The 11,268-nt window shown below is 41.4% G+C and overlaps 1 long non-coding RNA gene across 1 annotated transcript; it reads left to right on the top strand.

Moving 5' to 3' along the window:
- Positions 1–1,829: 1,829 nt before the first annotated feature.
- LOC123641116 lies at positions 1,830–9,893 on the top strand. Its single transcript, XR_006736224.1, has 2 exons — positions 1,830–3,432; positions 6,054–9,893. It is a non-coding gene; the product is annotated as an uncharacterized LOC123641116 (long non-coding RNA).
- The last annotated feature ends 1,375 nt before the right edge of the window (positions 9,894–11,268 follow it).

Genomic DNA, 11,268 nt, shown 5'->3' with positions numbered 1-11,268 from the left:
GAAGAGCCCTTCTGTTCCCAGAATAACTTTTCCAATTTTGTTCTGACTCCCAAAATTCCTTTAACACAAGATGAAGTCCTCTATTCTGCAATTTGTTATAGGACTTAAAACGTGGTCCCAGAGGGGGAGCATGGGCAGTGCATATTCCTACCAAGATGTGAATTAGTATCAGATCTTTTTCCCTAAGAGCTATTTTTTTTTTTGATAGGAAAAAAAAAATCCCAAGGGTCTTGAAGTAAAAAGAGTTTAAAAAAGTAAAAAAGGAAAGGGAAATAATGTTTATTGAGCACTTGCTTTATGCCAGGCAATGTTCTGGGATTTTACCTAAGAAGCATATTTTATAGAACTCCAAAAACACCCTGAAGGATAAGAAAGATTGCCTTTTGTACTGAGCCACTTTTGCCCAACTCTTAGTCATCCTAACCCAGTCCCTAACTATAATGCATAATTCAACAAACATCTATAGACACCCTCCCCCCAACACACACATAAACACAATTATGAGCACAGCAACTGGTATGGATCAGTGGGAGCTAAAAAGCAGCACTCTCCAACACATACTACCCTGGTTGCCACTGTCTCTATTGAGATACACGCAAAAGAAGCCAATCTTTTACACCTGAGAAGGAGAAAAGACCTTTATATGCACAGCTGGGGCGGGGGGATGGCAGGGGAGAGGAAGGAAGCAGAGTAGGAAGGAGATAGAGTCATGTCTATTTTCTTCCTCTATATAAGGCATGTGTATGTATGTGCGTGTACACACATGCACATGTATGTTTTCAATGTACGAAGAAGCCTGAACAAGTGTGCACAATGCCAGTCAGCTTAAAAGCACGTGCTGGACTTTACCACTAGACCCTAATAATGACTTGACTATAAACCTCCCTTGTAGGGAAAGAAACCTCACAGAGGCTTGTTCTTCAATTCTTATGCCATGTAGAACAATCCACAGTTCTATTGTTAAAACAGTCTAGAAGAAAATGTATTAAGGAGTAATTATTGACATCACCAATAGAGTCAGCATAGCAGCCCTTTCAAAAAGGAGCTTTCTCTGATTCACTTTGGGGGTTTGGGGCCTCACATGGAGAGGAGTCAGAAGAGACTGACTTAACTGTTCTAGAGAAATGTCATCGTGCAACGTCATTCAAGCACAGCTGCTTCAGGGCCTGAGTGACTGATTGTGACACAGAATTTGGAAGGAGCATATTCCATTCCACCCCTGTCACTTCTCATGGCCCCAGGTACAGTCAACTCCAGAAATGCTCCAGTACCCCGAAGACGGGAGGTTTGGGAGGGTCCGAAGGGAGCAGTCCAGGTGTCCAGGTGTGGACGTGGGCGTTCTCAGGCGGGCGGGGGTGTGGACGCCTCCCCCCGCCGCTTTGCAGGCAGCCAAGGGGCCACAGAGGAACCTGAACCGGAGAGGGAGGACTGCTGCCATGCGACGGCCGCACCTAACAGACGCCTGTGAGGAAAACTGCGAGAAGCTACTTCAGGGAATCTCAGACACAGTAAGTCCTCACTTAACATAGTCATAGGTTCTTGGAAACTACGACTTTAAGTGAAACGACGTGCAGCATGCACCATTTTACCACAGGTGAATTGATATAAACAACAGGTAAGTTCCTCTGGCATATCTCTGGTTACAAAAGTGTACACCAAAACTTCTAAATAAAGACCCAAACACTTCTAATATTAAATATGGAAATAAATGAGGGCTATACGTACATTTAAGAGAGATTAATAAAAATAAGTAAGATAATTATTTACCTGCTTATTCCAGTGCAGGGTCACGGTGGCTGGAGTTTACCCCAGCAGCTCAGGGGGCAAGGCAGGAAGCAGCCCTGGGCAGGACGCCATCCCATTGCAGTGTGCGCTCACACCCCCCCACTCACACAGACCGTGACCATTTGACACACTGACTCACCTCATGCACAGCTTTAGGATGTGGGAGAAAACCCAGGCAGAATGGGGAGCACATGCAATCTCCACACAGACAGTGGCTCAGTGGGACGAGGACGTCATTGGAGGACCTGCTGTGTTACTGGGGGCTGAGGGTGTTGGGAATCTATGACGGTTGCCTGGGGTCCTGCTATAACTCAGATGGGAGCTCTCAGGCTTACATAAATTTGGACTGTGCAGGCTTCCTTACCTTGGTGAGGATATTTTTGGTACAGGAAATATCCATCAACCACCCAACTGCCGTGTACAGTATAACCTGCTTTCCCCAGATCACATCAGTCATGGAAGAAACCAAGGTCCCTGCCATGTCCAAAGTAATAATCAAAGAGGATTAGGTCTAGTCCATGGGTTTTGTTGCCTGTACTCCAACTTCAAAAGCTCCCTCGACCTCAGTGTGTCTGGAGCTAGACTCTTTTTCTTGGTGATAAGGGCGATTATGAAAGAGGAGTGACCTCAGACTTACAGGGCTCAGAATCTCATGGTGCTGCCACATGGCAGGCTTCCATGCCCCAGTGCCTTGCAAAGCCTCCATGAAACAGCTCTTCCTAATTATGCTAACATCTGACACTCCTCTCCAGCCCCCACCCACAGAACTCAGAAAGGAGCCACGGGGACTGGGCCAGGAGACAACTCCTTATGAGAAATATCACCTTGTTCTTAGAATAATCCATCCCTCTTCTCCACCCCTAGGGCTTTAGAGTCAGTTTGTCAGCCTGACACTTCCCTTGGGCTAAGTTCTTTCATAGCTTCTAATGCAAATAGATTGTTGGCAGCGCCATCCACCCAACCTGCCAAATATACTTTGACATCTCTTAATCTCACCAGACACAATTTAGGTCAAGGTTAAGACTAGCATGATTAGATAGAACCTCACTAGTATCAAAAGACCTATCTGCCAATTCCACAGTTTTTAAGACACGTTGCCTGAGGACCCTCATTCAAAGTTTCTGTCTCAATTTTGCAGAGTTTTTGAGGTAGGTATGCAGATTGTGTTTCCCTGCATCTGTCTTTTCATACAGGACATAATTTTAAAAATAGTGATACAACCAGTAAAAACAATGACCTAGGGTCAAATCATTCCAACTGGGAGAATCAGATAAGATTTCACGAAAGAGGTGAATTTGAATTCAGGCCTTTTAAAAATGGGCAGAATTTCAACAGGTGAGTAAAGCAGTGAAGGCATTCCGTCATTCACCCATGCAACAAATATTTATTAAGATTCCATTATGTGTCTGGCTCTGTTCTAGGCACAGAGAAAACATGTGACTAGGATATCATTCCTGCAGTAGATTAATTTTGGACTGACGATGCAAGATAAGAACAGGCACAGAGTTCCAGAAAGCATGCGGCAAGTTCAGCAGACGCTATGGCTAAGACCTCCATTCACGTGTATGGCGGCAACCAGGAAAGTACAGGCGACGATGAAGCAGGGAAAAAGGCTGGAGACAGAACATGGAGGATTTTAATACTACAGTAAGAAGTTTAAAGTTCATTCTGTAGGCTGTAATAAGTCATTAAGAATTTGGAGTTGAAAAAGGGCACGATTATATTTTAGGTTAAAGCATTCCAGTGGCTTCCTATTGCCTAAAACATTTCAATGGCTTCTCATTACTCATGAGTTAAAGACTAAAATCCTTAGGAGGGACTCTAAGACCTTGCAATGTCTCCCCTTCCTTGCTGCATATGGGCCTCATTGATTTTTTTTTTTTTTTTGAGACAGAGTCTCACTCTGTTGCCCAGGCTAGAGTGCCGTGGCATCAGCCTAGCTCACAGCAACCTCAAACTCCTGGGCTCAAGCCATCCTCTTGCCTCAGCCTCTTGAGTAGCTGGGACTACAGGCACATGCCACCATGCCCAGCTAGTTTTTTCTATATATATTTTTAGTTGTCTATATAATTTCTTTCTATTTTAGTAGAGACGGGGGTCTCGCTCTTGCTCAGGCTGGTCTCGAACTTCTGAGCTCAAACGATCCACCCGCCTCGGCCTCCGAGAGTGCTAGGATTACAGGCCTGAGCCACCAAGCCCGGCCCATTGATTTTTATTATCACACTATAACACTGCCTACCACAGGGCCTTTGCACAGGTGTTTCCTCTTCCAGGAAACCCTATCCACTTTGCCAAATTAACTTCTCCAACAGATTTCAGCTGAGTCATTACTTCTTTGAGAAAACTTTTCCTTACCTGTACTCTACCTTGAATCCTCACTAGATCTAATCCCTAGTATATACCCATATATATTTGGGACCCCTTGATTACTCTATTTCCTTCACTTGGCTATAATCAAGGGCAGAGACTCTGTTTTGTTCATCATTTTCTCTCCAGTGCCTACTACAGTGCCTGGCACATTGTAAACATACAATAAATATTTATTAAAAGCAAAGAAAAATAGAGATTTTTTTTTTGTAACAATGTAAAGGATGGTTTTGGGTGGGAGTTTTGATGTAGGCAGTACAAACACAGAAAAAGCTTCACCCAGTGACTTCATAGGCAGACAGGTAGTTGTAAATTAATAATAATCTCTCTGTGTGGCAGCCATGGGATCATCAGAGTGATAAGTCTTCCTCTAGCAGCTGATTAGACTGAATTCAGGGCCTGATTAATCTCTCTCTACAGGAATCATCTCAGTGCAGTGCCTGGGTGTGAAAAGCCCCTATTGTTTTCTATTGATTAATTAAGTGCAATGGTTGGTCACAGATCAGAAAGGTGAAGGTATCATATTGAGTGAGAATGTGAAGAGAGTGGAAATGCAATGAATTTTAGCTGTGTGTGAATAAAGGGGTTAACATTGAAATTACAGAAAAGAGACAGCCCTAGGAAAATTGCTTTATCACAACTGTCTCTGAAATAGCGAAGGGTTAGAATAAGTGGGCTGATGAATCTCTGCTTCTCCCTTCCCGCTGATGACTGCGTGAGAGGAGATGGGTTCAATCTGCAGGGAGAGAAATTTGAGCAAATTATCTCTCAACAAATTTCCAGAGGGAGTTTAGAAAGTCTTTGTCTCTTGGTAAAGAATAAGGTAGAGCCAGGAACTTTCACTGCTCTACTGATGAGCATTGCTCTGCCTTAGGTCGGTGTGGGTCGGGGGGAGGTGCGTGTAGTTCCCCTAACCAGCCTTTCCACCATTAGGATTATGTTGCCACACAGGGTTCTGAAGCTATAGAATGATGGCTCTGCATGATGTTTCTTGTTCTAATCTGGTAATGCTTTGCAAACCCCATGAATCATCAAATATGCCATGCTTGAAAGATTTTGACAAGTTTTATGAGTCCACCTAGTGCTATTTATTTTTGTTCTCTTTCATTCCTTCTCTGTGGGGAGGAGCGCTTTCAAGGGCATCCTTCACATAATTGGCCAGAAGCCACAGCTGCAAATCTAACTCCATCATCCCGGGGCAAGGAGTAGCATGATTTGCTCCTGCCAACCCCCCAGTATGGTCTTAGCATGACCGATGGAGTCAGCTATTTGCACAACCAGTAACCGGAGCAGATTCCAGGAATTGGGGGTGAGCAAGCAAGATGCTCTTTTCAATATGAATATCCCATGAAGGATGCCCCAGACCCATATGTTTTTTGGGGACCTACATGTTATAGCTTAAGATTCACCCACAGGCTATGTCTGAAATATTTCCAGAATGGCACAGTGCCAGAGTTATCCTCCATGGTAATTCCTCCTTTGGGACATGGCACTGAGGAAACTACAAATACACAAAATTGCTATATGGAACTAGTCGCAAAATAGTGCTTTATCATCTAACTAACTAGTTTCTTTGGCTTAATAACCTCAATCTGTATTGTCCAATAAAGTGGTCACCAACCACATGTGGCTACTAAGCGCTTGAAATGTGACTAGTTACTAAATCATCACAGCCCGCTTAATTTCAACTTCATGAGATTTTGATTAGTATTAAATCCCAAAGCAAAGTGGGGAATCCATGGTAAATTTGAGAAAATGGGCTTAACAAAATTGTATTCTATTGCACAATTTCTAGGAGCCTTCAACATGCCAATGTTCAATATCTCTTTCTCAGAGGGGGATGCTGTAGGCAATTTAACATTGATATCTAACCAGAGAAGACATTTTGTTTGTTTCCATAGGGTATCCTGGGGAACACCATTTGGGGAATGACTCCCTTCATGAAAAGGACCAGGAAACAATACGTCAGGCAGAGAGCACTGAGATCTATGCCTTTAATGAGAGATGTGTCTGGAAAGCAGAGCTCTGGCCTTTGAACTGCCTGGGAGTTAAGACTTAGCTTCATTGTCATGTATTTATTCCTGCTGTTTTGGGGAATGTTGACATCCCATCAACTTCACTGTCATGTTTGCTCTATACCAACCTTAGTGTCACTTTTCCTCCTTTGCAAGATGAAGGGGTTTGACCACATCAACTATATGATCTTTTTCAGGATTGAAATTCTATGGTCCATTTATTCTGAATCAAATCTTTGACATTTCCTACTTTTTTAATGCTTCCACACCCTAATTGGATAGTGTCTGAGTAATCAGAGTATGAGCTGAGGCAACTGCCAGTAGAGCACAGCATTTTCTTTCCTCTGAGAGCCTCCTCACCTCTGAGGAAGGAAAGCAGACCCTGAAGAGAAGTATACAATCCTGGGTTACCAAAGCATACAGTCCTGGTTTGTGGTACCAGGAAGGAGAAAGCAGAAGCCTGAAGAAAAAGTAAGGCCATTGCTTGCAAGTAAGTAAAGTGGTCTACAAGGGCTTTAGGTGATAAGAGTTTATCTTGATGATAATTTCAAGCCTCTGAAGACAGAGAAGTGACATAATCACTGAGAGGCCAAGAGCAGAGGGTGGCTGGTGAGCTGTGTGTCATTGTAAGTGGCATGACGACAGTCAGATGCACCAACAGGAGATAGTGGCAACTATCCAAATGAGAGCTAATGTCCAGGAATTATGCCCAAGGGTTTGTCTTGGACAATCAGGTAGGTAGGAAATAGGAAGCACTGGAGGATGAGCAGGTTTGAAGACAAGATAATGATGGCTTCAAGTTGGGACATGTGGACTGTGAGATGGCTGGGACCCTGTCCAAGCGGTGATCTACAGTAGAAATTAGGAATATACATCTGGATCTTAACAAAGAGGATGTAACTAGAGATAGTCAATAGCAGAGGAGGCATGGCTAACTTAAGAGGCAATGTAGAGTCATGGTTAAGAGGGTCAACACTTCCTGCTATGTAACTCTGGGCAAGTTACTCTACACCTCAGCTTCATCATCTGAAAAATAGGGGCAACTAGCTTTTACCTAACAGATTTGTTGAGAAGATTAAATGAGGTAGTACATGTAAAACATGTCAAAGTGCATAGCATTCTTAATATAATAAATATTGTTGCTATTTTCTCCTTTTCAAAGATAAGAAGACTGAAGCTGAGGCTGAGTGGATATATAATTGGCTGACTATGACAGTGCTACTAAGTGTCAGTGTCAAGATTCAAACCCAGTTCTTCCTGAGACACATCTAGTGTCCTTTCCATTATATCACTGCAGCCAAAAGCTTTCACCATTCACTGCATTAGCTCCTCCTTTGTGAAATGAGAACATATGTACTTTATAGAGTTGATATAATATTTGTAAAGCATTTAGAACAGTGCCTGGGGGGATATCGTAAGTGCTATAGAATATTTGCTATTATTAGTAGTAGCAGCGATAATGATAATAATAATAAAGGTTTGCCTGCACTTTGCTGTCTGGTAGAATAAAAGTTTTAGAACTAACTCAGGTAATATATATCTAGGCTGGAATCGGGTAGGGGGAGGAAATCAGCAGGTGTGTGTCAGATGTTCCCTTTGCACCAGCAAGAGAAGAAGGGTCCTAGAACTTTGTGAATTAAGCTGAGTGGAGCTGGCAAGGCCAAAGCACTGTCATTCTCTGGACTGGGTAGATGGGCTTGGGAGTGGGTGGGTAGAGTAGAAAGATTTCGAATCTTTGACATCTGCAAACCCCTGATGACAGTGGCCACATCTGGTGCCAACTGAAACATACCCTCCAAAGGAATAAAATACCTCTACGAAATAAAGCTTGGAAGATAGGCAAATGGGAGAAAAATGAGGCCAGGAGTACAGAAAAAGCACAGGTCAAAATAAATATGACTCCTGGTTTCCCACCCTCCAATCTGTTCACGGGGCTTCAGGATTTGTTTATGATTGTTTGCGTAGTTGAGAATCTCTGGGGCTTTTTGATTGTTTTTTATTTCAAGATCCAACACAGCGGGATACAAGTTTTATGCTTCTATTCCCATTTTATCAGGAAATAACAGAGGGAAAACTTTTTAATCTCCCCCTTACCCCAACTCCCAACATTGCTGAGATGATTTAATGCCTCATAACAGAAGTAATTTTGTGATAATGACACAAAGGCAGCAATTAAAAAATATTGCTTGTTTCAGGGCCTATAAATTGGCTGTTGGTAATTGACAACAGAATGTGTTTTCTAATCCACTGAAATGATATCTCATTGCAAGCTGGCATGGTAATTACTGTATTTGTACAGTACCAGAGGAGTTCCAGCCCAAGTTTGACAGGGAGTTGATTAAATCACCCAGGTGTAATTGAAGGTTTTGATTGCATTGCCTCTGAGCTGATCAGCATTAGTAATAGCCTGGCTTTCTGCTGTCATGTGTTTTTAGAGCTGGTGGTACATCAGTGCTTTCAATCTCCCTCCCAGCCCTCAGCCTCTGCTGTGCCGATGTCAAGCGACAGCCAAGAGAGCTTCTCTGTGCAGAGAAAATGAGAACAGACAGCAGATCCCTCGTGCTGGACCTGAATGACATCACTGGAAACAAAAAGAAACTTGTTTCTAATGGCCTGCTTTGTTTCTTTAGATGGAGAATGCAGGGCCTATAGCACTCTCAAGATGTGGCTTGCCCACGGCCTGGTCATTGCAACATAAGAACATACGTATACGTTATACAAGAAAAGGGCTTCAGTTCATTATATTTGCTCATTTGGTGGTTTCAGATTTTTTAAAAGGATCACTTTTCAAGAGGGGAACTTTAACTTGTTGATCTTAAATGCAACATTTCTATCAGTTATCAAGAAAGACATCCTGATTCTATGCTGTGAAGAACCTTTGAATACATTGGTATTATTCCATCTATGTAAGGGGTATTTTCTGAGTGATTGTTTTGCAAAAAGTATATTGCAAAGGAGAAGAGAAGATACATACATAAGTTCTAATCCAAAGCTGAACATAATAAAGGCTTTACAAATAATATACAGTAATTGGGGTAGAAGTACAGAAAATATTCAGCATCTCCCTCTTACTGGTCATCAGCTAAGATTATCTATGAGAGATACAAAGAACAAGATTTCTCCCCTCTAGAGATTTACAGTCTAATCAAGAAAACAACAGTAACAACAATAAAGTGATACCAGATAATATGTTTTTACTTTTCATGCATTACTTATGAATTTTCATAAGAACCCCTGTGGTAGATGCAATCTTCATTCTCATTTCACAGATAAACAAAATAGGTTAAATAAAAGAGGAGTTAAATAACAGCTCCAAGGCAGAATTGGAAACAGGTGGATTCATAATTTGAGTCCAAGTCTTTCACAATGACCTGGCAAAATAATTGTTATTCCCATTTACAAAAAGAAAACTGAGGTAGAGAGATTAAGCAAATTGCCCAAATTTGGCCATTAAAAAGTGGGGGACTATAATCCAAAGCAGAAGGAAATAAATATTTAGCATGCCTGAGCAAAGTGCTACGTGAGCACCAAGGAAGGGGGCATTGCTCAGATCGAGGTTGATCCGGGAACCTGATTGAGAGTAAGAGACCGAGAGATGCGGCAGGTAGGAAGGCTTTATCATACGGGGGAGTGCAAAGCCAATCAACTGGGGGTCTTCTGCTACCTATCATCATCGAATTCAACAGAAAGCAAAGAATTTTAAATAAAGAAAATTTGCTGGCACAACTGGGAACTCCAGAGTATCTGTGGCCTGCTTTGTCCACTCCCTGCCTCACCACACACCTGCTTTGCACACCTCCATTAGTGTGGAAAACTAAGCACTTAGCTCTTCAATTTGTTTTGCCATTTTTTAAATCTCAGTTTCTCCCCTGTTAAAATGGAGACAAGCCTATTCCCAACCTTGTGGTGAGGATTAGAAATAAATTGTGGCAATTTTTATTATTATTGAATTAAATTGAAAAGGGGGTATAGAGGAAATATAAAATATGGTCTCTATGTAGCATTTTGACCTGAAATTAAATGGGAGCTGGTCCTATATATCTGTCTATGTTATTTACATGAAGTAAATAATTTTATAATATTCACATTGTTAGTACTCAAAAAAAGTTTAATATGTAAGAAAATACAAGATAAAAGACACTATATCCATTTAATTTCTCTTGAAGGAATTAAAATGGTGTTCTAAAAATCTTTTTAAGTGATGCCAAAGAATAAAATATATTTCATTTTTTATGTGCATCTACTAATTATGTGCATTAACTTATTGAGTGACAAGTTTTAACTGTCAATCAGGAGACAATTGGAAAAAAGGTTTTAGTTATGTGCAGCCTCTCCACATATAACCATAATAGAGTTATAGAAAATTCTATAAACTCTTATAACATTTAGCCATGACTTGATCAAATGTCAGATATCCCAGTTGATTTAGACTGAAAGGTGCCATTCTTTGGCCGGGGGGAGATTTGCTTAAAATAATAATTAGGAAAAACACCTCAATCTCATGACATGGTGTTTTCTGTGATACACAATGAGGAAGTAGATCACAGGAAAATGCACAGAGCAAGTTGTTGCTCATCTTCTAGGAACAAACTCAGGTGGGTAAAGTGATTTGCCAAAAGCTGCATAGCAAATAAGCAGTACCAGGTTTTGAAACTGGTTCTTCAAATTCCAAATCCCATGAATTTTCCACAGTATAACTACATAGTCTCTTTCCTTCTCACTTCCAAATAATTTCTCAACTTTCCCATTTCACCCCACTATTCTACTCACTTCTGTCTCTACCTATGACAGTTATTTTTCCAAAGCCATTAATTACCTCCTGATTTTCAAATCCAATTACTTTGATACAATCTTTTTTTTTTGTCTGCTGTTTAGCATTTTACCATGCACTACTCCATCCTCCTTGAAACCTGTTTTTCCTTGACCTTGATTGTGAACAAAATGACCCATCCAGTTTTTCATATCAGAAAACTAGGCAGCATCCCTGTCATTAATCACCCTCTTCTCTTTCTCTCTCAAATACACACACATTACGGTTTTTTGGGTCAAATATGTCTTCTAAATATCTTTAGAATCCCCTGTTCTTGATCTTAACTGTCTC

Source organism: Lemur catta, chromosome 7, assembly GCF_020740605.2.
Source record: "Lemur catta isolate mLemCat1 chromosome 7, mLemCat1.pri, whole genome shotgun sequence".
Classification (NCBI taxonomy): Eukaryota; Metazoa; Chordata; class Mammalia; order Primates; family Lemuridae; genus Lemur; species Lemur catta.
Note: the sequence above shows the minus strand (reverse complement) of the source record. Positions and strands in the feature narration are given on the sequence as shown.